A 25,757-nucleotide genomic window follows, 5' to 3' on the forward strand; every position below is an offset into this window, starting at 1 on the left:
AGAAGGGAAAAGGCTTGGTCCATATAGTACAGCTGATTTGTTTTGAAAAGAAACTTAAGATTAGAAAAGAAAACCAAATCTGCTCCATGAAATTGAGCTACAGATAATAAAAGTATCAAAGTGAGATGGTGGTCAGAAAACTGAATCTGGAGGGGAAAAAAATCATAGTTCAGAAAAAAAAAATCAGGCACCTTGTCAATGTTGATCTCATCCCTCTCTGTGTCACCCTGGCAGCCGATCTGCTTCGTTTACTGATAACAAAAAGAGAAAAGAGGCAAAGAAGAAAGTTTTTATTATCTCCAAGCTCAGCACGGCAGGGCCAATATGCCGTGGCCATGGAAGAGTGAACTGCCTTGTTCCCAGCCTCATGCATCATCAGTCGAATTGACAGCTGAGTGCTAACCTTATTCACACTTCCAGCCCATAGAATGGGGGTAGAAGGGTGGCTGGGGAGGGGCTGGGGAGAAGGCAGGGAAGGTTCTCCTGGAAGTAAAGGAAAACCTAGGGAAAAAGAGCAAATGATTGTGACAGGACAGTCCCATGGCACCAAAGCTAGAGAGTTACAAAGAGGCAGGTTTAGGTCCTTGTTTTGGTCTTTATTAGCTCAGTGACCATGAATAATTTACTTCCCCTTTTGTCTTCCTCTTCTCATCTGGAAAACAATGATGATTACTATCTGCCTCACAAGGGTATGATGAGGGCAATTATAAACCTTAAAGCAATATATAAAATCAAGTCATTTTTATTGTTGTTTTTATAATTTTCTCATCATTTTAACTTTATTGAAACAATTGCAGATAATACAAGTTATTGTCCTACTATTCTTCCATTTTTAATTCTCTGTGCAAGTGGCTAAAATTATTTATTATTGGTATTGGAGATAGCAGGAGCAGAATAGAAGTTGTATGACAATAGTGAATAAAATGTTAAGCTTAGAGAAGAGGTCCTAGGTCAATGGCAAGCATTGACTTCCCTCCTTAGCTCTGGGTTTTTTATCTTCTTCATCTGTAAGTCTAAGGAGCTAGACTTGATGGTTTCAACTAAAGTCTCTCAGGCTCTAAAGGTTGTTGTTTTAAAAATCAGCAGATGGTGGTCAGTCTAAATATCCATAATACTATTAGCCTGATAGGGTCTTTTGTAGGCCCCATCTAAGAGAAAATCAGCAAAACTATATCTGAGTGGTTTATTCAAAAGAATACAAATTCCTTGTTCTTTTCATTCAAACACCATAGCTCTCAAACTGTTGTCAGACATGTCTTTCCCAGTCTAGAAAATGACTGATTGGGTTCTACTTCCATTGGGCCCAGCTTCAGTGGAAGGGGAATTACATCTAGTCAGTTCTCAAACATCCAAAGCCCTCAAGATGAAGGAAAGCATCAGCTCTTGTCACTGAGTTCATTCAAACAGATGAACAGAAAAGCAACTTTCCCCAGCTGATTATATAAGCTTGTTTCTATCAAGGAGGCACAGAGGGAGAATCAACAAGGAGCTTCAAGATGTTTCTTGGTCCTTGGCAGAGAGCTCAGTTTCCATAGAAGAGAAAGTGCCTGTGCAAGATGATGGGAGGGAGGACTGCAGGAGAAGGAAAGGTAGGGGAAGGAAGAGAACAACATTTTAAAAAATTTAAGCTGTGTTTGCAAGACCCTATATCTGTTCAGTGTATCTGCCAAAGCCCAGTGAAATCATTTCTAAACATACTGGCTTACACCTATTCACATAGTAATCTTTGTTTAGGGTATTACAGCACAGGCAATATTCAGCAAGGAAAACACTTAGGAAAGAGAAAACAATTAGTATTTCTTCCTGCAAAAGCAACATAATTTTATTTTAAAAATTCCCTAGTACTTTCCCTCAATCTCAGAAAGATGCCCTTCAATGATGATTTTCCAGTTCTCCTCAAAAGTACCCTCAGCAGATTCCCCTATTTGCATGAATCATGGTCACTGCCTAACACTGTGATCTTCTTTCAATAGTTCTGAATTCTTGATGGAAATCATCTTTCTTTCTCATACATCTTTTCTGCCCCCTCTCATACACAGTTCTCACATACTCCCTTTAAAGCCGTAACATCTAAGACCTGAGATAGAAAAAAAAAATGACCAAATTAGAATTATGTATATCTATTTTAATACATACACACTGCAAAATGTGTGTGTATGCATAGTGGTATGAAGATTTAAAAGCGATTATAGCAGCCTCTCTATGTATATAAAGCACAGGTCTGTAAACTAGACTCTGGGTTCTGGTCTATCGGGAGAATGGAAAGTCAATGCAGGTCATAGCACTTTTCCTGGAAGAAAAAATAATTCTGCTTTTCATCTCTCTCCCTCTCTCTCTTCTACCCACAACATTCAATCTCTATAACTCATAGCATCCCCAGGCCTTCAGGCTCTGATCTACTTTAGGCCTATAGCAACAAAAATCTTGGTGAACAAATAGACATCCAACCAACCCCCAGAACTAATCTTAACAGTTTACTTCTCAACCTGCCAGATTAGCCTGGGAAATGAAAATGCCTAGCAAGATGGCTGGACTTCTACCTGCAGGGAATATGGGAATTCCCATCTTGCTATCTCCATGTCCCAGGGAGGTCCTTCCTGAATGGCTGTGCCTGATTTCCACCTCCTTCTTAGTAATTCATCAATAAGAATACACATTTCCCTCTCCCACCCAGAATCAAAAGAAAGATAGATTAGAGAATCTGAAATCCATTGGGAAAACAAATGTGACTTGTAACTCAGTGCTGGCAACTGGCACCAGTGATCTATGATTCTAAAAGCACCTGAAGGCTAAACCTTGGTAGGTATAATTAGGTAATTATGCCTAATAAACGTAGGTATATTAAATAAGTATATAAAATATACCTATATATTATAATAGATACATAAATAGGTATACAAAATAGGCAAGTATGTATATACATACATGATTCTAATTTGGTCATTGGTTTTTTTTTTTTCTATCTCAGCTATTAGATGCTATGGCTTTAAAGGGAGTATGTGAGAACTGTGTATGAGAGGGGGCAGAAAAGATGTATGAGAAAGAAAGATGATTTCCATCAAGGATTCAGAACTATTGAAAGAAGATCGCAGTGTTAGGCAGTGACCATGATTCATGGTAGGAGTAGAAAGAGTACTAACTTTGAAGTGACATGACCTAGGCAGGTCACTTAATCTCCATGAGCCTCAATTTCTTCATTTGTAAAATTAAAGGTTTAGACTAGACCATCTCTGAGGTCTTTCCCACCTATATGATATATCCCCACTCCTATTTTTTCAGGTTCACAAAATTCAGAGTTGAAGTAGATCCCTGTGGTTATAGAAAACCACACATTAACATTATCTATATTGTATTTTTATTTATTTTAATAAACATTTTGCAATTACATTTTCATTTGGTTTAGCCTCACTCTGGAGTTTTATGGACAAAGTTTGATACCTTTGATCCATTCCAATCCTCTTATTTAACCTATGAGGAAAGAAATCCAGAAAAAATGAAATGTTAGTTGAGGAATGTAGTATCATGAAAAGACACAATGCTCTCTTTCCTAATGGTGTGAATCTCAAATAGAAACAGATTCCTGTAGCCACATAATGACTTACAAAAAGCTTCTTTTACTTTGTCCACTAATGACACTTTTCCAATTGGGAAATTCTTACATAGGTATATAGTATATATGCCTATGTATATATAGGTATATTAAATAAATATATAAAATATACCTATATATTATAATAGGTACATAAATAGGCATATAAATAAGTATATAATAGGATATAAAGCAGGTATACAAAGCAAATGTTTACTGACAATAAGTCATACTTTCACAATCCCCACATTAAGGTATAAGATCCCATATGGGATCATGACCCACAGTTTAAGAAGCTGGGACTTAGAAAACTTCAAATTCACCACAAATTGTATTTTTATTAATTAGTTATTTTTAACAAACTAGTTATTTTTTTAAACAACTGACTGTATTCAGGTGAGGAGGCAAGGAACCTTGTAAATCCACTGTGAGAAAAGAAACCTCAGAATCTTATCTCCCTATCTGGACCACTGCCATACTGATCAGAAGTATATGGTCCTGCTGTTTCTGTCTTGATTTTATCTATTCTTCCCACTTTTAGGTGAAGGAATATTGGAGATGACTACAACCTCATGAGCTTGGAAAGGTCAAAAACATAAACCATTAGAAGTCTAGGCATATATGCCAGGATATTCCATAAGCCAAATAATGAGAGGTAAAACCCCTGGTGACCTGTTTCAACCAGCATGGATCAAAAGAAGCCAAAGGCTTCCAGTGGCTGGTAATGTTGAATTCAGAAGTGAATTTGGTAGGGCAAAGGCCATGTAAAAGTTGCTTTAAGTTTCAGCCTACTTTCCCAGAGACCAAGGTGATACAGGGGGAAAGTATGCCTCCAAAGGCAAAAGGGAAATCCTTTGTAATTTCTGTTCTGGACTCTTAAAATAAATATACACTTAACAATAAATATCCCTTCCTAAGAGCTTTTTTTTTCCTTTTTAAATCATACTTGGAACTAGGAAACTTACTTGGATTTGGGCACTACAACTAATACTTACAAGCTATTAATCACCCATAAGCTAAGCACCCATAAGCCTCAATTTCCTCATCACTACAATGAGGTTCATAGCATCAGCATTAGCTGCTGCACAGTGTTCTTACAAAGAAGGCACTCTAAAAATGTGAGCTCTTGCTAATACCTATTTCCCTGAGTTGTTTCACAGCAAGTGAACCTATAAAGCACTCTATAAATGGGAGCACCACAGGCTTGTTAAAACCAGGCCCTGCCCTTGGGGAGATTGCCTTCTAATAATCCTAACTATGGCTCAAGTTTACAGAATCCTGGATCTCAACCAACTTCAAAGCCCTTTCATAGATCTGCTCTTCAGAGCTGGCCAAGTTCTGGACCCCAGAGGGCTTGGGATTTCTTTTCAGTTCCCCTTCCCTCACAGGTCTGTGGCTTCCTTAATTTTAATCCAATTAAGGAAAAGAAAACCAGCGACTTTCTAATGCTTGTGGAAAAGGGCTGAATCGACAGCAGTTTAATCATGGTGTGTAGAGAGATTAATTCCTTTCCTTTGTCTAATAGATCTGGTTCTGATTATGAATTTTTCTATTGATGCCAGACCAGATGGTCTACTTGTCTGTCCTAGTCAGAGGGATTTCCCAACTCTAATCTCTGTAACTCTTCACCTAGTCTTCTCCTCCAGTCTGAAAACCCAAAACTTTCAGAGCTAGGAGGATGACTTCTCCCCTCATCCTCTTCCCACAGCCCCAACCCATTAGGGGTTGTTCCAACAGAAGAGTGCTCATCCCAATATATACAATGTACCGTTCTTTGACCCTTCAAATGCCAAGCACCAGAGAGCCATTGCAGCATTCTTTAACCTGCTGATGCTACAAAGATTGAAGCAGAGGGGGGAAGATCAATACAAATTAAAAGCAAATTAAAAACAGTACCAAGGGCCAAAGCACGTAGTTGAAAATCCATTAGCTGCTGATTTATGGTTTGGTGACCCGTGATTGTTTGCTGGGTGATAGAAGTGAGCATGAAATCTATTAGCTTCTTTGGTGTGTTTGGAGAAGTCCATACAGCTCTGGAAAGTGTTTCTCATTTAGAGTAAGTTGAACAAATCCTCTCTGAACATAATCCTCAGAAAGGATGGGAATTAAGTAAAGAAACTCTAAGACAAGGGGTCCTATGGAAGATGGAACAAGAGTGAAGGGGAGAGAGAGAGGAATACAAGGAGTTAACATGACAGAGGTTTAGTCAGAGCACTTCTAAGTAGAAGGTCCTTGGAAGGAATGGTCTCCATAAGTAGTTTTTTTACTTATTGATCTTTTTCTTTTTTTGTTCTGTTTTGACCTCAAGATAAAAAAAAAATCAGTTGAGCAAAATGACAGTGAATACATAAGTACCAAAAAACCCTTAATTTATATTCATATTCACAAGTATGTCTATATGTATCCATTCTATATATATAGGGAATTATGTTAAGTTGTGGGGATATAAATAAAAAAAATGATACAATCTCCAGTCCTCAAGGAGTTTACATTGTGATGTGTATATAAAGCATATATACATGGTAGCACAAAAGTCTTAGTGAAGTGTTAACTTTAATAATACAATAATCATGGTAATAGCTAACATTTCCATAGTGCTCACCATGTATAGACTTAACATTTTACAGTTAGTATTTCATTTAGTCCTCACAGCAACCCTAGGATATAGGTGTTAATATTATCCTTATTTTAGAGATGAGGAAACTGAGACAAGCTGGTTAGTTGACTTGCCCAGGGTTACACAGTTAATATGCATTTAAGTCTAGATTTAAACTCAGTTCTTCCTGTGTCCAGGTCTAGAGCTCTAGCCACTGTGCTTCTCTCTATAGGTGTATACATATACATTTATACCCATATAAACATATATACATACACATACATATATATGTATACATACATACTTAATATATATGTTTATATGTCTATATTCATATGTGTGTGTGTGTGTGTGTGTGTGTGTGTGTGTGTGTGTGTGTGTGTGTGTAGATATAAAAGGTGTAGCCACCTTTTATATTGGTTGCTGTCCTTTGCTTTCAAAGAAGACCAAAATGGCATCACTATATTGAAGTCAAGGTATAAATGTGTCCATCTGTGGCTGATCAAACCAGTATGAGTATTGAAGTCTACCTAGCTCAGGCACAAATAGACCATTTGATAAACTTTTGGGCTACCTTGTATATACGCTCATACATATGCACAATTATATATAATATGTTGTTTTGGTCTGGGAAGTCATAAGAAGGAGGAATATATCCATAGGGCTTATTGGCATTCCAGGTAAGTACAGAATTAGTTGAAAGGCTAGCCCAAAAGAAGTTATTTAGTTCTTATGAGTTCAATGTCAACCTGAAAGACATCTTGTGGAGAGCATTTTAATCAATGGTCTGGATGAAGGTCAAGTGCCAAGATGTTGTAGTAAGAAAAGAAAACCTGAAGTGCCCCCAAATCCCACCCCCACCCCCCCAAAAAAAAACAACTAGAAAATCACCTAAGACTTGATGTAGGAGTTGGGAAGCAGCTTATCAGCCCATCCAAAGAGGCTGTCTTACTGGGCTGGTAGGGGAGTAAAGTCCAATAACAGCAGCAATGGCAGCAGTAACCAGTCTCACAGCAGAGGACATACAGCAAGGTTCTAAGTCAGGAGAAATTCACTAGTAAAGCCCTACCTCCTGCCAATAGGTAGCTTCCTATGTGAGTGATCAGTCATGCAGTGTAGCAAGACAGAAGAAAGTGACCCCCCCCTCCACAAGCCACCAGCAAGTCTTTGGTCCCATTGCTGATCAGTAGTGAAGATTCAACTCAAAGCTGGCCAACAGTGAGACCTAGCCTTGGAGTCTGCCAAAAGAGACTCTTTTTTCCATAACAGGGCCCAACTCTTGGGGCAGATCCACAATAAAATCCCTCCTCCAGGACGAGCTATCTCTACCAGAAAGACTCTGTTATTATAGCAACCAAGCAGAAAGGCTCCACTCCCCACATACTCAGGGGAGACTAAAAGAGAGGGTCCACCTCTCACCCTCAGTACAAGTCAATAAAAGCAAGCAGATAAGCCCTGACGCCCAGTGAAAGTCAGCAGTAAGACCCTGAGCCTTAGCACAAAAATCTTGGCAGAGTAAGACCAGGGCCCAATTCACATAAAAAAACATTGTCACAAAAATGCAGAAAAAATGAGCAACCCCCCAAAAAAAAATTAATATAGAAAGCTATTATGGTGATAGGGAGGATCAAAGCACGTATTTAGAAGATAATAATATTGTCAAAATGGCAATAGGAAGCCTCAAAGAAAACCATAATTTGGGTCTCAGATTCAAAAAGAATTCCTGGAAGAACTTAAAAAGAATTTTAAAAAGCAAATTAGAGAATTAGAAGAAAAATTAGGAAAAGAAATAAGAGTAATGCAGGAGAATCGTGAAGAATCAATAGCATGGGAAAGATACTGAGGAAAATAATTCCCTAAAAAATACAATTGGCCAAATAGAAAAGAAAGTACAAAAGCTCACTGAAGAAAAAAAGGCATTAAAAGTTAGAATGGGGGCAGCTAGTTGGAATAGTGAATAAAGCACCAGCCCCGAAGTCAGGAGAACTTGAGTTCAAATCTGGCCTCAGACACTTAACACTTTCTCTCTATGTCATTTAACCCCAGTTGCCTCAGGAAAAAAAAAGTTAGAATGAGAGTGGAATGACTCTATGAGACATCAAAGCACAATAAAACAACATTTTATTTATTTATTATTTTTTTAATACTTTTTATTGACAGAACCCATGCCAGGGTAATTTTTTACGACATTATCCCTTGAACTCACTTCTGTTCTGATTTTTCCCCTCCTTCCCTCCACCTCCTCCCCCAGATGGCAAGCAGTCCTATACATGTTAAATATGTCACAGTATAGATACAATATATGTGTTCAGAACCAAACAGTTCTCTTGTTGCACAGGGAGAAATGGATTCAGAAGGTAGATATAAGCCAGGAAGAGAAACAAAAATGCAGTTTTCATTCATTTCCCAGTGTTCTTTCTTTGAGTGTAACTGTTTCTGTCCGTCATTGATCAATTGAAACTGAGTTAGATCTTCTCTTTGTCAAAAAAATCCACTTCCATCAGAATACATCCTCATACAGTATTGTTGTTGAAGTATATAATGATTTCCTGATTCTGCTCATTTCACTTAGCATCAGTTCATGTAAGTCTCTCCAAGCCTCTCTGTATTCATCCTGCTGGTCATTTCTTACAGAAAAACAATATTCCATAACATTCATATACCACAATTTACCCAACCATTCTCCAGTTGATGGACATCCATCATTTTCCAGTTTCTAGCCACTACAAGCAGGGTTGCCACAAACATTTTGACACATACATGTCCCTTTCCCTTCTTTAATATCTCTTTAGAGTATAAGCCCAGTAGTAGCACTGCTGGATCAAAGGGTATGCACAGTTTGATAACTTTTTGGCATAATTTCAGATTGCTCTCCAGAATGGTTGGATTCGTTCACAACTCCACCAACAATGCATCAGTATTCCAGTTTTCCCGCATCCCCTCCAACATTCATCATGATTTTTTCCTGTCATCTTAGCCAATCTGACAGGTGTGTAATGGTATCTCAGAGTTGTCTTAATTTGCATTTCTCTGATCAATAGTGATTTGGAACACTCTTTCATATGAATGGAGATAGTTTCAATTTCATCATCTGAAAATTGTATGTTTATATCATTTGACCATTTATCAATTGGAGAATGGCTTGATTTCTTATAAATTAGAGTCAATTCTCTATATATTTTGGAAATGAGGCCTTTATCAGAACCTTTAACTGTGAAGATGTTTTCCCAGTTTTAAAACATTTTTAAAAGAAAGTTTAAGAAGAGAAAAAATAGAAGAAAATGTGAAATTTCTCATTGGAAGAATAAATGACATAGAAATTAAATCCAAGTGAAATAATAGAATTATTGGACCACATGAAGTCTGTAATGAAAACAAACAAACAACAGCAACAAACCCTTGACATCTTTCAAGAAATTATAAAGAAAACTTCACTAATATATTAGAACTATAAGGCAAAATAAAAATTGCTATCCCATGAATCATCATCTGAAAGAGATTCCAAAATAAAAACTTCCAGAAACATCATAGTCAAATTCCGGAGCTCACAGATAAGAAAAATCACTACAAGCAGCCCAAAATAAACAACTTAAATATCATGGAGCTATACAGACAGGATTATACAGGTGTTAGCAGCTTCCACATTAAAGAACCTTATCATTGGAATATGATATAGCAGGCAAAAAAGTTAGGACAACAACTAAGAATCATCTATCCAGGAAAACTGAATATAATCTTTCAAGGGGGGAAATGGATATTTAATGAAATAGAGAACTTGCAAGCATTCACAATTAAAAAACCAGAGCTCAATAAAAACATTTGATGCTCCAGATTCAAAAGAAACTTAAAAAGGTTAAAAAAATGAAAGAGAAAATATAACAAATTTAATAAGTTTAGACTGTTTAATTTTCTCTATAGCAAAATAATATTTGTAACTTTATTGCAATAAGAGCAGTTAGAAGTATATGTAGACAGAGGATATGAATTTAAGATAGCTTTGTCAGGATGGGATCCCCTCAAAACAAAATAAAGTTGTGAGAAAGAAAATTGTCCTGGAAAGAAGAGGTGGGAAATTGAATGTCATAAATTAACTCAAATAAAAGAGGCATGAAAGAGGGGAAGATAGGATTTGGAGGATGACTGGGAAAGCTTAAATCTTACGCTCATCAAAATTGTGTCAAAGAGAGTATAACATACACACTCAGTTTGATATAGAAATCTATCTTACCCTATAAAGAAGTAAAAAAAAAAAAAACAGGAATAACAGAAGGGGGAGGAAGAAGAACTTATCAAAGGGAGAGTAGATTATGGAAGGCAGTGATCAGACATTAAACATTTGCAAGGAGGGAATGTGCTGGGGTGAGAAAGAGATGGGGATAAATAAAGGAAAATATCAATACACAGATAGTTATCATAAACGTGAATGAGATGAGTTCATCCCAGAAGCAATAGATAGCAGAATGTATTAAAAACCAAAATCCTAAAATATGTTCTTTATAAGAAACACTATTAAGGCAGAGAGATACGCTAGAGTGACAGGGGAAGATAATGTGGAATGTTGGAGGGGATGTGGGAAAACAAGGACACTGATACATTGTTGGTAGAGTTGTGAATTCATCCTAACATTCTGGAGAGCAATCTGGAACTTATACTCAAAGGGTTATGAAACTGTGCATACTCTTTGATTCAGCAGTGTTTCTACTGGGCTTATACCCCAACTAGTCATTGACCCACACCTATACACAAGAAATACTAAAGAAGGGAAAGGGACCTGTATGTGCCAAAATGTTTGTGGCAGCCCTGTTTGTAGTGGCTAGAAGCTGGAAAATGAATGGATGCCCATCAATTGGAGAATGGTTGAGTAAATTGTGGTATATGAATGTTATGGAATATTATTGTTCTGTAAGGAATGACCATCAGGATGAATACAGAGAGGACTGGCGAGACTTACATGAACTGATGCTAAGTGAAATGAGCAGAACCAGGAGATCATTATATACCTCAACAACAATACTGTTTGAGGATGTATTCTGATGGAAGTGGATCTCTTCAATAAAGAGAGCTAATACAGTTTCAATTGATCAAGGATAGACAGAAGCAGCTATACCCAAAGAAAGAACACTGGGAAATGAATTTAAACTGCTTGCATTTTTGTTTTTCTTCCCGGGTTATTTATACCTTCTGAATACAACTTTCTCTATGCAACAAGAAAACTGTTCAGTTCTGCACACATACATTGTATCTAGGATATACTGTAACCTATTCAACATGTAAAGGACTGCTTGCCATCTGGGGGAGGGGGTGGAGGGAGGGAGGGAAAAAATCGGAACAGAAGTGAGTGCAAGGGATAATGCTGTAAAAAAAAATTACCCTGGCATTGGTTCTGTCAATAAAAAGTTATTTTTTAAAAAGGCAGAGAGATACAAATAGAATAAAGGTAAGGGGTTGGAGTAGAATTTATTATGCTTCAGCTGAAGCAAAGAAAGCAGGGATAGCTATCATGATCTCAGACAAAGAAAAAGCAAGAATAGATGTAATTAAAAGTGATAAGGGCTAAAACTATATCTTGCTGATAAGTATAATGATTTCATAAGCAATGAAGTCATATCAATGCTAAACATATATGTACCAAATGATATAGCATCTACATTTTTGAAGGAGAAGTTGAATGAGAAACAGGAGTAAATAGATATTCTAATGGGGACCTCAGATTTCTCCTATCAGAACTAGATAAATCTAACCAAAAAATAAAAAAGGCAGATAAAGAGATGACTACAATTCTGGGGAGGGGGAAATGGATATAATAGATTTCTGGACAAAACTGAATGGGAATAGAAAGGCATATATACCTTTTCTTCAGCAATATATAGCACCTACACAAAAATTGACCATATATTAAGACATAAAAACCCACAATCAAATGCAGAAGTATTAAATGCATTCTTTTTAAATCTTTTTAAATCCAATGGGATGAAAAAATATATTTAATAATGGACAAAAGAAAAAGAGCATGAAATCAATTGGAAATTAAGTAATTAATTCCAAAATATAAGTGGATCAACAATTGATCACTTCATTAAAGAAAATGACAAGATTGAGACAATACCAAAATTTATAGGATGCGGCCAAAGTGTCACTTGGGAGAAATTTATATTTCTAACTGTTTATAGAAAAAGCAAATCAATGAATTGGGCAAACAAGTTTTAAAAATAGAAAAAGAACAAATTAAAAATCTCCATTTATACAGCAGCTATCATCAAAACCATTTGGTACTGGCTAAGAAATAGAGTAGTCAATCAGTGGAATAGGTTAGGTTCTCAAGACACTATAGTCAATGACTGTAGTAAGCTAGTGTTTGATAAATCCAAAGACCCCAGTTTCTGGGAGAAAAATTCACTATTTGACAAAAATTGCTGAGAAAATTGGAAAACAGTATGGCAGAAACTAGGCATTGACCCTTACCTAACACCCTACACCAAGAGAAGATCTAAGTGGGTTCATGATTTAAACACAAGAGTGATAATATAAGCAAATTAGAAGAACAAAGGATGGTCTGTCTCTCAGATATATGGAGAAGAAAGGGATTTGTGTCCAAAGAAGAACTAGAGTTCATTATGAAATGCAAAATGGATAATTTTAATTATATTAAGTTAAAAAGGTTTTGTATAAACAAAACCAATGCAGACAAGATTAGGAATGAAGCAGAAAACTAGGGAAAACACTTTATATCCAAATGTTTTGATAAAGGCCTCATTTGTAAATTATACAGAGAATTGACTCAAACTTATAAAAATACAAGCCATTCTCCAAATGATAAATGGTCAAAGGATATGAACAGATAATTTTCAGATAAAAAAATTAAAACTATTTCTAGGCATATGAAAAAATGTTCTAAATCACAATTGATCAAAGAAATGAAAATTAAGGAACTCTGAAGTATTATCACTTACCTCTCAAATTGACTAAGATGATAGGAAAAGACAATGATAAATGTTATAAGGGGATGTGAGAAAACTGGCACACTAATACATTGTTGATGGAGTTGTGAATTCATCCTAACATTCTGGAGAGCAATCTGGAACTTATACTCAAAGGGCTATGAAACTGTGCATACTCTTTGATCCAGCAGTGTTACTACTGGGTCTGTATCGCAAAGCCATCATAAAAAAAGGAAAAAAAAAGTTTGTAAAATGTTTGTAGCAGCCCTTTTTGTAGGGGCAAGGAACTGGAAATTGAGTGAATGCCCATCAGTTGGAGAATGGATGAATAAGTTATGGTATATGAATGTTATGGAATGTAACAGGGTGATTTCAGAAAGGCCTGGAGATACTTACATGAACTGATGCTAAGTGAAGTGAGTAGAACCAAGGGTACATTATACACAACAAGATTATGTGATGATCAATTCTGATGGACTTTTCAGCAATGAATTGATTCAGGCCAACACCAATACATTTGTGATGAAAAGAGCCATCTACATCCAGAAAGAGGACTGTGGGGACTGAATGTGTATCACAATATACTATTTCACTTTTTTTTCTTGTTGTTTGCTTGCTTTTTTTCCCTCATTTTTTTCTTCTTTGATCTGATTTTTCTTGTCCAGCTAGAAAAATAATTAACAAAATTCATCTGGAAAAACAATAGCCATACCAGATCTCAAACTGTATTATAAAGTGGTAAATATTAAAGCAGTTTGGTAATGGCTAAGAAATAAATTGGTGGGTCAGTGGAATAGATTAGGTACAAATCACATTATAGTAAATGACCATATGATATATGATATAGTATATGATAAACCCAAAGATAAATGATGCATAGAAAAGTGAAGAGAAACAGGAGAATAGAAAACATTGAGCACAGTAATAGCAATGTTGTTGGAGGAACAATTGTGAATGACTAAGCTATTCTCAGCAATACAGTAATCCAAAACAATACTTAAGGACTAATGATAAAGTATACTATTTGCCTTCAGAGAAAGCACTTATATTTTTTGAATAAAGACTGAAGCTTGCTATTTTTCATTTTCGTTCTTTCATTTTTTAAACCTTTTATTTGAATCTTCTTATACAAAATGACTAATATGGAAGTGTTTTACATAATTGCACATTTATAACTTATATCTGATTGCTTACCATCTCAGGGAGGGAGGAAAGAATAGAATTTGGAACTCAAGCCTTTAAATAAAAATGTTAAGATAAAAAAATGATTTGAATGAAGGCAGAGATGGTATTCTTATTAAATTTGAAGATGGCACAAAGCTGGGTAGAAGAGCCAAAATATTGCATTACAAAATCAGGATCCAAAAGGATTTTTATAGGCTACAATACTGGGCCAAATCTAAGATGAATTTTAATAAAGATAAATGTTCCATACTGTCTTTCTTTCTTTTAATCTACTTCATAGTGTAAAATGGAGAGCATAACAATTTATCTGAAAAAGATTTGAGAATTTTAGTGGACTGCAAGTACAATATGAATCAATAGTGTGATGTGGTAGCCCCAAATAAAGCTAGTTAAAAGCATTAAAAGAAGAGTAGTGTCTAGGACTAGGGAGATGATAGTTCTATATTTATCTTAGGCAGACCCCAGATAAAATGTTGTTGTTTTTTTCAGCTCTAGACACTATACTATCTAGAAGAAGTGAACCAGAATGGCATAAGAAGCTTGAGTTCAAGTAATAAGAAAATTATTTAAAGGAATTGGGATGTTAAGTTTGGAGAAGATTAGACTGGGAAGACATAACTCTTTAAGTAATGAAAGGCAGTCATATGGAAGCTAAATGAAAATTTCCTAGCATTCAACTAGGCACTTGGACCAGTTGTTCTCTACTGTTTCTCCCAAATGATATTCTTTGATTCCATAATTCTACATGGACTGTATGGACTTAATATAGTCCAATTTGGTTGGAATCTAGAGAATAAGAAGAAAAGCAATGTGAAATGAAGTTGGAAAAGTAAATTGGAGCCAAATATAGATGACCTCCTTTGGGTTAGGAAGCAATTATTTCTTTTTGCTTTTTTGTAACAACGAGGATGATGATGATGATGATGATGATGAAGTCAGTCTAAGGAGTTTGTATTTTATCCTGAAATAATAGGGAGCCACTAAAAATATTTGAGCTGGGGAAGAATATAGTCAGAAGCAAGCCTTAGGAAGACTATTTGGCAGCCATGAAACAAAATTCTATATATTTTTTCCTAAAATGATAAAAAAAGAATCCTATTTTAAACTTCACAGTCATTAGAAGGACAAAGTTATTCCAAAGTCACACAGTTCATTTGGCATCTCTAGCAAATTTACCTTTGGGGGGCAGGTCTGTTTGGACATTTCATTTTCAGCAGGATTGTTGGCATCTCATTTCAGAAGGATTGTTCCTATCAACATCAAATGTAGGATTTTACAGAAACATCAGACTTACACATGATTATTTTTTAATTAAATAACATAAGAGGCAAATAATCAATATCATTTTAGAACAGAAAAGGACCTTCATCTAAAACAAAAGTCTTATTTTAGACATAAGGAGACTGAGGCATAGAGGTCAGTTAGTCAGTAAGCATTAAGTCCTTACACTAGAAATAGAAGCACAAGCAGACAGACTGCTTATATTCTAATGGGTGAAGACTGTATATGGGAGAGAGTTGAAGAGTAGCCAGTATGAAAGTCTTGTAAAGAAAGTCCAATGGATATGACTTAGCAGTGCAGCCTGGAGAGGAATAAAAGTGAAATGATTTAATATAATCACTGAATACAAGTTGGAAAGGACCTTAATTCAACCTATGCCTAAAAAGAATTACTCATTCTAATATACCCAGTGAGTGATTATTCAGTTTCTGCTAGATCTCCAAGCATGTGGAATACTCCATGTATTAAAAATAGCAACTAAGTGGCACAGTGGATATAGTACCAGCCCTGAAGTCAGGAGGATCTGAGTTCAAATCTGGTCTCAGACACTTAACACTTTCTAGCTGTGTGACCCTGGATAAATCATTTAAACCCAATTGCTTCAGCCAAAAAAAAAAAAAAAAAGAAAGAAAGAAAGAAAGAAAGAAAGAAAGAAAAAGAAAAAGAAAAAGAAAAAAGCTAAATTTTCAGAATAAAATGAGTCAAATCTATGAATAAAAAGCATTTGCCCAAGGTCACATAGTGAATGAATAAAAAAGTGAATAATGTTGAATTAAAGTGAGAGAATTTTAATCCAGACCTCAAATCCGAGGCTCTTTGCATCACAATATGCATCTCTTCAGGCAGAATGAGACAAGAGCTAAAATTAATGAAGAGAAAAGATTAGGATCTCAAAAATGATAAAGAGCCCTGTGGGCTAGAAAGGTTTCATGGAAAAAGAGAAATTTAATGAATCAAGAAAACTGTATTTGTATACGTAGAGAAGATCACAGATCTCAGAAATCTTTAAAGAATCTCTGAGGTAATCTATTCCTCTTATTTTACAGATGAGGAAACTGAGGCTCAAAGAGTTTAAGTGATCTTTTCAAGGTCATACAAGCAGCATGCATCAGAGACTGGTTTTTAAACTCATGTATTCTGACTCCGGAGGTAACACTTTTGGCCATGTATTATTACGTGCAGCCTCTTCTATCTTCCTTCATAGACCTGGGGCCAGTAGGATCCCCCAAAAGCCCTTGGAGTTCTGAGCAGCTAAACTGTGTTGCTCTGCATCCCTTCCCACTCCCTATCCCAAGACTGTCCTCACTTGGCATGTCAAGGGCTTAAAGTATTTAGAAGAGCCCCAATATCTCTCCTGCTGATCTCTCTTCCTTCACCCCATCCCTTTCTTGTCATAGACTTCAAACTACCAGCCTAACTTCTTATCCAGCCAAGTAGCAAATTTTCCACTCATAGAAAATGTTTTTAAGGAATCAGTAGTTTGATTTACAATAATCATATCCAGTAGTTCTGTTGCAAATGCCAAGCCTTCAATGCATGCTTCCCCTTCTCAGATCTTTTCTCTCTCATTTGTACCTGAAGGTGAAATTCATGCTAAGCAAAAAGAGGCCCTTTTGTATCCAACCCAGGAAGCTTCTGAGACTTGAATGCTGCTGCCTTTCTTTTTTCTCATTTTTTTTTGTTTTGTTTTGTTTTTCTTCTTCACCTGATCAATACCTTCTCCTTCTGAAGCTGCACAGCCGGCCTGGTTGCCATTCTCTCCTTGTATTTGATTGGCTGTGAAGAGGGAGGCAAGGAAGGGGGTCAGACACTATATTTAACCACAAAGATGATTCCTTTTCCTTTACGTGACCAGGAGCTCCGGAAAGGCTTTGACATTTCAAGGGACTAAAAGCAAGAACAATTCCCATTTGTCAGGCTGAGGGAGTGAAGGGGAGAGGACACTGTTGGAGTAAAAGAGATGCAAAGATCAGACATTTTGTTCCAGGGCCGGTGGTGGAGTTTTGCTTATCTTCGAATAGGCACACAAATGCACTTGATATTTTTTTCTCTCTGAGACTCATGGAGTTATCACTGATAGATTCTAGTCTAGGCTGGATCAACAGTTTATTCACCTGCTTACTAAGTTCTAATTTCTCACAATCCTTCTCCTTCAGTTTTTTAAATATAAACAGGGGCTTAACTACTGAGGGCCTCAGGGCACTAATATCTAGGGAAATATGCTTTTTTCCTATATGAACAATAGCAATATTTTACCTTTTTCCATGATTCTCAGTACACAATGCATGCACTATTCCAGGCAAAACTCCAAGGTAATGGGACAATGGCACACCTTCATCCTATGGTCCACTATCCCCTTAACCTTTAAATCATCAACTTAGATATAGGAAGGATCTCAAAAGCCATCTAATCCAATCCCTTTTAACGTTTATGAATGAGAAAGGTGGGAAGAAGGGAGCTGGGGAAGGGAATAAACCATGTGTATATATAGCACCAATTATTTGTCAGGCACCATATTAACCAATCTATAAATATCTCATTCAATTTCCCCAACAACCCTGGGAAGTAAGCGTTGTTAATATTTTCATTTTATAGGTAAAAAAAAAAAACTTAAGTAGACAGTGGTTAAGTGACAGTAAATATCAAAGGTCTTCCTCTCCTGGCCTAGAATTCTATCCACTTGACCACACAGCTGCTCCATCTAGGTGGGTTTTCAAAGGTTAAATGATATGCCCAAAGTCATATAGTTATTATCAGAAGTGATATTATAAGTAAGATTGATGCCAGCTTTCTGTTAGTCCAAGCTCACTATCAAGATTATGCAAATTGCTGAACTCAAAGGTCATTGAACAGTTAACAAACTGGTAATAGTTAATTTCTATCAACTGGGACCCCCTCATTTCCATATGGAATTGATCATTCATCAGAGCAGTGTGTGATAATTCATATTCTTCAGACATTCATTAAGTTGGAGAGGCAGCAGCCTCCCATGTATGCCCCTAATACTTAGAACTCAAGTTAGCACACCCAGAGACCAACATGATATATAAGGGAGGCATAAGCTCCACAGCATACTTGACCTATTTTATATCTTACTTAAATACCTCCTGTGATAGGGAACTTTTTCTACTTGGGAATGGTTTTAATTGGTAGGAAATTTATTTTAGGATCTAGAAGGTTTCCTTAATATGAATATATAATTTTCAGATGAAATTAAAGCCTTTTCATATGAAAAGATACTCTAAATCATTATTGATTAGAGAAATGCAAATTAAAACAACTCTGAGGTACCATCTTACACCTCTCAGATTGCCTAAGATGACAGGAAAAGACAATGATAAATGCTGGAGCAGTTGTAGGAAAACTGGGTCACTAATGCATTGTTGGTGGAATTGTGAAATGATCCAGCTGTTCTGGAGAGCCCAAATGGCTATAAAACTGTGCATACCTCTTGACCCAGTAGTGCTACTATTAGATCTATATCCCAAGGAAATCATAAAGGAGAGGAAAGGACTCACATGTGCAAAAAATGTTTGTAGTGGCTTTTTTTTTTCCTGAGGTAATTGGGGTTAAGTGACTTGTCCAGGATCACACAGCTAGGAAGTGTTAAGAGTCTGAGATCAGATGTTGAACTCAGGTCCTCCTGACTTCAGAGCTGGTGCTCTATCCATTGAGCCACCTAGCTGCCCCAATAGTGGCTCTTTTTATGATGACAAAGATTGGAAAGTGAGTAGTTGTCCATCAAATGGGGACTGGCAGAATAAGTTACATAAAAGTAATGGCATATTATTGTTCTATAAAAAATGATGAACAAGCTGATTTTAGAATGGCCTGGAAAGATTTATAAGAATTGATGCTGAATAAAACAAGTAGAACCAGGAATACAGTATATACAGTAATAGCAACATTGTATAATAGTCAACTATTAAAAACTTGGTTCTTCCCAGCAGTTCAGTGATTCAAGACAAACCCATGAAACTTTTGATAGAAAACCCCATCTGCATCCAGAGAGAGAACTATGGAGACTGAATGTAAATCAACACACGCTATGTTCACTTTTTTTTCTTTTTCTTCTGTTTTTTTCCTTCCCTTTTGTTCTAATTTTTCTCTCCCAACATGATTGGTAAAGAAATGTGCATTTAAAAAACAATTGATATAAATGTATAACTAGAAAAATAAAGAAAAAATTTTTAAAAAGTTTTCCTTAGCACATTCACTCCATTCTTCTTTGGGCACCACTCCAAATTTTCCAACATCTTTATCCATCACAACTCAACAGCCTTTTCACTGTAGATCATTCTGCAACTGTAGCCCCTTCCTCTGCTTGGTTCCTTCAGGAATAATTTTTAGGAAAGTATCCAGGATAGTTAAGTTCACTCCTCCATTCTTCTGTGGGCCCAGCTCCTTATCCCTTGAAGATCTGTACCCATTTTGCCCCACCCTAATGCAGTTATGTGGCACATTGTATTGAGTGCTGGACTTGGAATTGTAGGACCTGAGATCTTCCCTTAGACACTAGTTTGATAATCCTATGAAAATCACTAGTCTCTGTCTCCTCTTCCCTCACTTCCTCTCTTCCTTTCTCTATCTGTCTTTGTCTCTTTATTTCTCTCTGTCTCTGTTTCTGTCTCTCTATGTCCCTCTGTTTCTGTCTTTTTCTCCCTCTTCTTCTCTCTTTCCCCCCTCCCACTCTTTCCCCCTCTCCCTCTCTCCCTTTTTCCCTTTCCCTATCTGTCTCTCTTTTTTCTCCTCTTCCTCTTTCTGTTTCTCCCTTTCTCTCTCTGTCTTTCTCGTTCCCTCTTCCTTTTTTCTCTTCCCCCCTCTTCTTCTCTCCCTCTCTCTACTTTCCTTTCTCCCTCTATTCTTTCTCTCCTTTTCTCTCTCTTTCTGTCTCTGTATCTCCTCCCTCTGTCTCTTTCTGTCTCTGTCTCTATCTCTCTTTCTGTTTCTCTTTCTCTCTGCCTTTCTTTCTCATTCTCTTCTCACACACATACACATGCACACATACATACAATTTATGGGCAAAATGGGCACAATAATAATAATTGTTGTTTTTCTTAAGTTTTGTGACCCCATTTGGGGTTTTCTGGACAAAGACATTTGACTTATTTATTACTTCTTTTTCCAGCTCATTTTACAAATGAACAAACTGAGGCATATAGGACTAAGTGACTTTTCCAGGAACATATAGCTACTAAGTGTCTGAGGCCCAATTTTAATTCAAAAAGATGAGACTTCCTGATTCTAGGTCTGGTGATCTTCTATCCATAGCTGCACCTCGCTTCCCTGAGCATAATAATAGCGCTTCACAACTTCCTAGGGTTGTTTTAACGATTAAATGAGGTGGTAGGTGCTTAATAAATGCTTGATTCCATTCTTTCCTTTGTCCTACTGTTTTCAGTTTTCTTTTATAAATTGTCTTCTATTAGAATGAAAGTTCCTCAAGGACAGACTATATCATTATTTTTACTTTTGCCTCCCAATGTTTAATGCATGGCACATAAGTGCTTAATAAATCCTAGCTGACTTGACTTAAGCCAAATCTAACTCAAATGGGAATTTTTCTTCTCCTGACTGCATTTACTCCATCTTCCAAACTAAACCCTCAGAGACCATCTCTAGGGAGAGCATCTTGTATTCTCTGGAACCATCATGTTCACCCTCACCCCAGTCATAGTCTATCCTGTTCCCTCAACAATAATGTTCTTAAAACCCAACAATCATCCATTTTCTGAGAGTTAGATCCAAGGTAAAGTAAGAAATGCCAGCTAGGTTGTGTACAGTAGAGATTCTATTACCACTGAGATTGCTGTAGTGGTCATGAAGGCCTGGCAGGACCTTTGAAACAGTAGTCACTTGGGCGCTGGCAATACCATTAAATGGTTTAGATAGTACACTGGCTAGAGCTATAAAAATGCTTCTAGGAGTATAAGAAATGGACAAAATGGCATTGGGTTACCCCTTGGCCCTACCACTCAAAGACAATATGATGATGTGCTCTCCATGGTGGGCAATAGGATGGCATGTACACCATTGTGTTCTGGTGCCACAGAAAACAAATTATATTGGAATAAATCAGCATCCCATTGGCTAGGAACATTTCAGTATGGATGGGACTGACCACCAAGGTGAGCAAATTCTGAGTATCTATGAAATGTGCTAAAGATAGGAATGCTTTTATTATATGTTTATGTGATATTATCAACCCTCACAAATCAGGAGAGAACTATGTAAGAACAACTTCATGGGGATAACTACACCTAAGGAAAACTTTTCTTTCTACAAAAAGAGAAAAGGCTGGCAATAACTAGGTATGATGTGTCCCATTGCCATAAAGTGTTCTCTACATATTTGCCTCACAATTGTCCCTTCATTTTAATACTACTGTCACCGGAGACCTTGTATAAAAGTCTCCCCATTTTGGGGAGAATATTTGTAACTACTATTCTTGCTGTATCTTCTCAGCAAAATCACATTACTAAAACCTAATTAAATCTGACTGGCCAATTGTCAATAAGAAAAGCACTGGGGCGGGGGAGGGGGGCAGTGTTATATGTGTTAGTCCCTTAGTTTACCCTGAGAATCCTGAAATGCAGTAACAACTCTTCTTTCAGGACTCAGCCTGTTAATGCAAATAGGAACTGAGGAATAAACCCAAAACAGGTGTAGATTTCCTATGCAACATCTATTCAGTCAGATATAGCGAATAATAATACTTCCTTAATTGTAACAAGTGCCAAGAGATCTTTAGGACTCTCTAAGTTGCATTTTAAGGAAGTATGAATAAAAAGTACCTTCTTTATTTTCTTGACTTGTTGAAGCTTCCACCAGAATCTAGTCAATGAAACAAGAGAGTTTCTGTTAGATGTTGGCAAAGTCTTTACCAAGGCTGCCCCCTGCTACTAGAAACATGAGCTAATCTTCAACAAACATTATTTTTGCTACTATGTTGTGCGTTTCATTGCCTTTATGTCTTTGCAATTTGAATCCATACATGTATCAGGCTATATTTGCCATAACCAGTAGGATTATAAGATCCTCAAGCCAAGATCATGATGTTATTGGGAGCAAACCATTTATAACTAAAAAAACAGGGAGGTGATATTAGAATCATTTAGTGATGGTAGCTGCTCCCTGCTGCTTAGGCACCTTTTGCATACTTAATTGGCTGATTTACATCTTTCCAGTGGAGATCACACCTCCATGGACCAAAATAGAGGAATTTGGTTTAGAAAATAAAAAATAGAGTTGAAGGAAGAAGAGGATTTGAAATGGGTTTTATTTATGCTCTACCACATGCATGATTATTTGATTGCTGTATGGATTCTCACAGAGAAGGTCATCAAGGCTAGACAGAAAGAGGAAAAAGGGAAATCAGCCCCCTTCCTGCTCATGATTAAGAAGCCTGTGCTGGTAGAAGCCTCAGGTTGGGGTCCCTGAAGCTAAGGTGGTAGGCTTGAGGAAATAACAGAGAGACTGAATAAAGTGACAATAAAGTCATCAGCTATTTAGAATGGCAGGAAGAAAAGGAGGAGGTAGCAAAGGGGGCCTTTCAGAAATCATCCTGGGACTAACCAGAACTTTGAGATTACATCAGACTGAATTACAAATCCAACTAATTGTACTCTACCACCTAAATGAAATAGAAGTCAAATAGTAGGCAGAGAAAGGATTGTGGGATATGTATACTGCACATGTGTAATAGAGGGGGCTGATATAGGAAATTCTCCAATTAGAAACTCTTTTATCTCTTAGCTGGGTTTTCTAGAAGAGATTGTTCAGTCATTTTTTCAGTCATTGTTGAAATACACGGGAGAATTGCTGGAATACACAGGAGCAACCTGACAGTGGCTGCTAGAGGTCCAACCCAGTATGGATCTCCTCTTGTGAGAGGATGGTACAAGGAGACTGAGAGGCAGTTGCTGTTCTCTGACCTCTCTCCTCTTACCTCTGCCTCCAATTAATCTCGTTCCCAATCCTCAGCATCTGTGTCAGCAAAGGCTGCCCTGCAACCCCTTCTGATGTTATGATCCACAGCTGTGGAAGCTCTCGGAGAATTGACCTATCCCTTAACAAATCATGTCTAACCCATATGGGATTTTTTGGCAAAGATATCAGAATGGTTTGCTATTTCCTTTACCAGCTCATTTTAAAGGTAAAGGAACAAAGGACAACAAGGTGAAGAGACTTGTCCAGGCTCACACAACTCCTAAGTGTTTAAGGCCAGATTTGAAATCAGGTCTTTCTAATTCTAAGCTCCTTTCTCTACTCACTGGGTTATCCCTGTCCTCAGAGAGGATAGAGATGACAAAGAGGAGGATTGCAGCTGAGTGGGGTATATATTCTTCAGAGGCTTCAGGAATGATAACGAGATGTTGACCTTATCATGAGAGACAACCTGCTTGGACAATCACAAAGGAATCAAGACCACTCTGGATAAACACTGACAATACCAAGAGCTCAACTGCATATTCAAAGACTTCAACTTGTCAAAAAAAAAAGTGACAATTAAGTCACAAAGGCTGTTTTGCAAATGCAACTTTCTATTTAACCCGTACCCCATCACCACTACCATCAATTTCAAGCAAATTGGAAATTTATTAGAGTCCCTGTTGTTCAAGGAGTAGACTATAGAAAATGGTATTTATAGAAGACTTTCTATGGAATTAACACAGGGTTCTCTTTCTTGTTTTCAGCTATAATAAGTACTACTATTTGAACCTAGCCACCAGAAATCTAAGAGTTGACACTTGTTCAGCCATGTACAACTTCTTTATCCATAACAATTTTCTAGAAACCTACTCAATTAACTAAGTCATACTGTCTAAGGCTTGTCTGCCATAATTATTTCCTTAAAGACCATCCAAATAAAGCAAGTGATACTGCTAAGATCCTGCAGCCATTCACAGATCTTTACCAGGACTTTCCTTTCTTTTTACTGGAATTGTAATCTTATATCATTCAATCAAATTTTTTCCCTAATTATGGCTCCCATTTTTCTCCCTGATCAATACAGATTATTTAAGAAAATAGAAAACATGTGGTATGTGAATGTTATGGAATATTATTGTTCTGTAAGAAATGACCAGCAGGATGAATACAGAGAGGCTTGGAGAGACTTACATGAACTGATGCTAAGTGAAATGAGCAGAACCAGGAGATCATTATACACTTCGACAACGATATTGTATGAGGATGTATTCTGATGGAGGTGGCTTTCTTTGACAAAGAGACCTAACTGAGTTTCAATTGATAAATGATGGACAGAAGCAGCTACATCCAAAGAAAGAACACTGGGAAATGAATGTGAACTATTTGCATTTTTGTTTTTCTTCCCGGGTTATTTTTACCTTCTGAATCCAATTCTCCCTGTGCAACAAGAGAACTGTTCGGTTCTGCAAACATATATTGTATCTAGGATATACTGCAACATATCTAACATATATAGGACTTCTTGCCATCTAGGGGAGGGGGTGGAGGGAAGGAGGGGAAAAATCAGAACAGAAGCGAGTGCAAGGGATAATGCAGTAAAAAAATTACCCTGGCATGGATTCTGTCAATATAAAGTTATTATAAAATAAAATAAAATATTAAAAAAATAGAAAACATGTAATATGTCATTGTAAGCTGTAAGAATTAAGCACCTATTGAAAATCTACAAGGTTGGACCTGGTTTCGATAATTATACAGTGGGGTCTCACTATCTTTTTTTTTTTTTTTTTTTTTGCTGAGGCAATTGGGGTTAAATGACTTGCCTAGGAGCACACGACTAGGAAGTGTTAACTGTCTGAGGCCAGATTTGAACTCAGGTCCTCCTGACTTCAGGGCTGATATTCTACCCCTCACTATCTTTAAGAGACCAAAAGTTAAGACATGCCTCTAGAACAAATAAAATTTTAAATAATAATAATAATAATAATAATAATAATAATAACTCTGTCCCTCTACCCTGAAATCAAATTCATTATTTTTATGATGAGAATTAGAAGGAAAATGGAAATGATTGCAAAGATGGTAAATGCTAGCCAGGGTGATGTAAAGTAGATTCTCCATGTGCTCCAGTATAATTATAATACCTATAAAAGACTGAAAGAAATACTTCTAAAGACAAGTATTAAATACTGCGGCGCCAGAAGCACCTTGAGCAAGCTAATATCCTGAAGACCTA

Source organism: Antechinus flavipes, chromosome 4 (genome assembly GCF_016432865.1).
Source record: "Antechinus flavipes isolate AdamAnt ecotype Samford, QLD, Australia chromosome 4, AdamAnt_v2, whole genome shotgun sequence".
NCBI classification, from domain to species: Eukaryota; Metazoa; Chordata; class Mammalia; order Dasyuromorphia; family Dasyuridae; genus Antechinus; species Antechinus flavipes.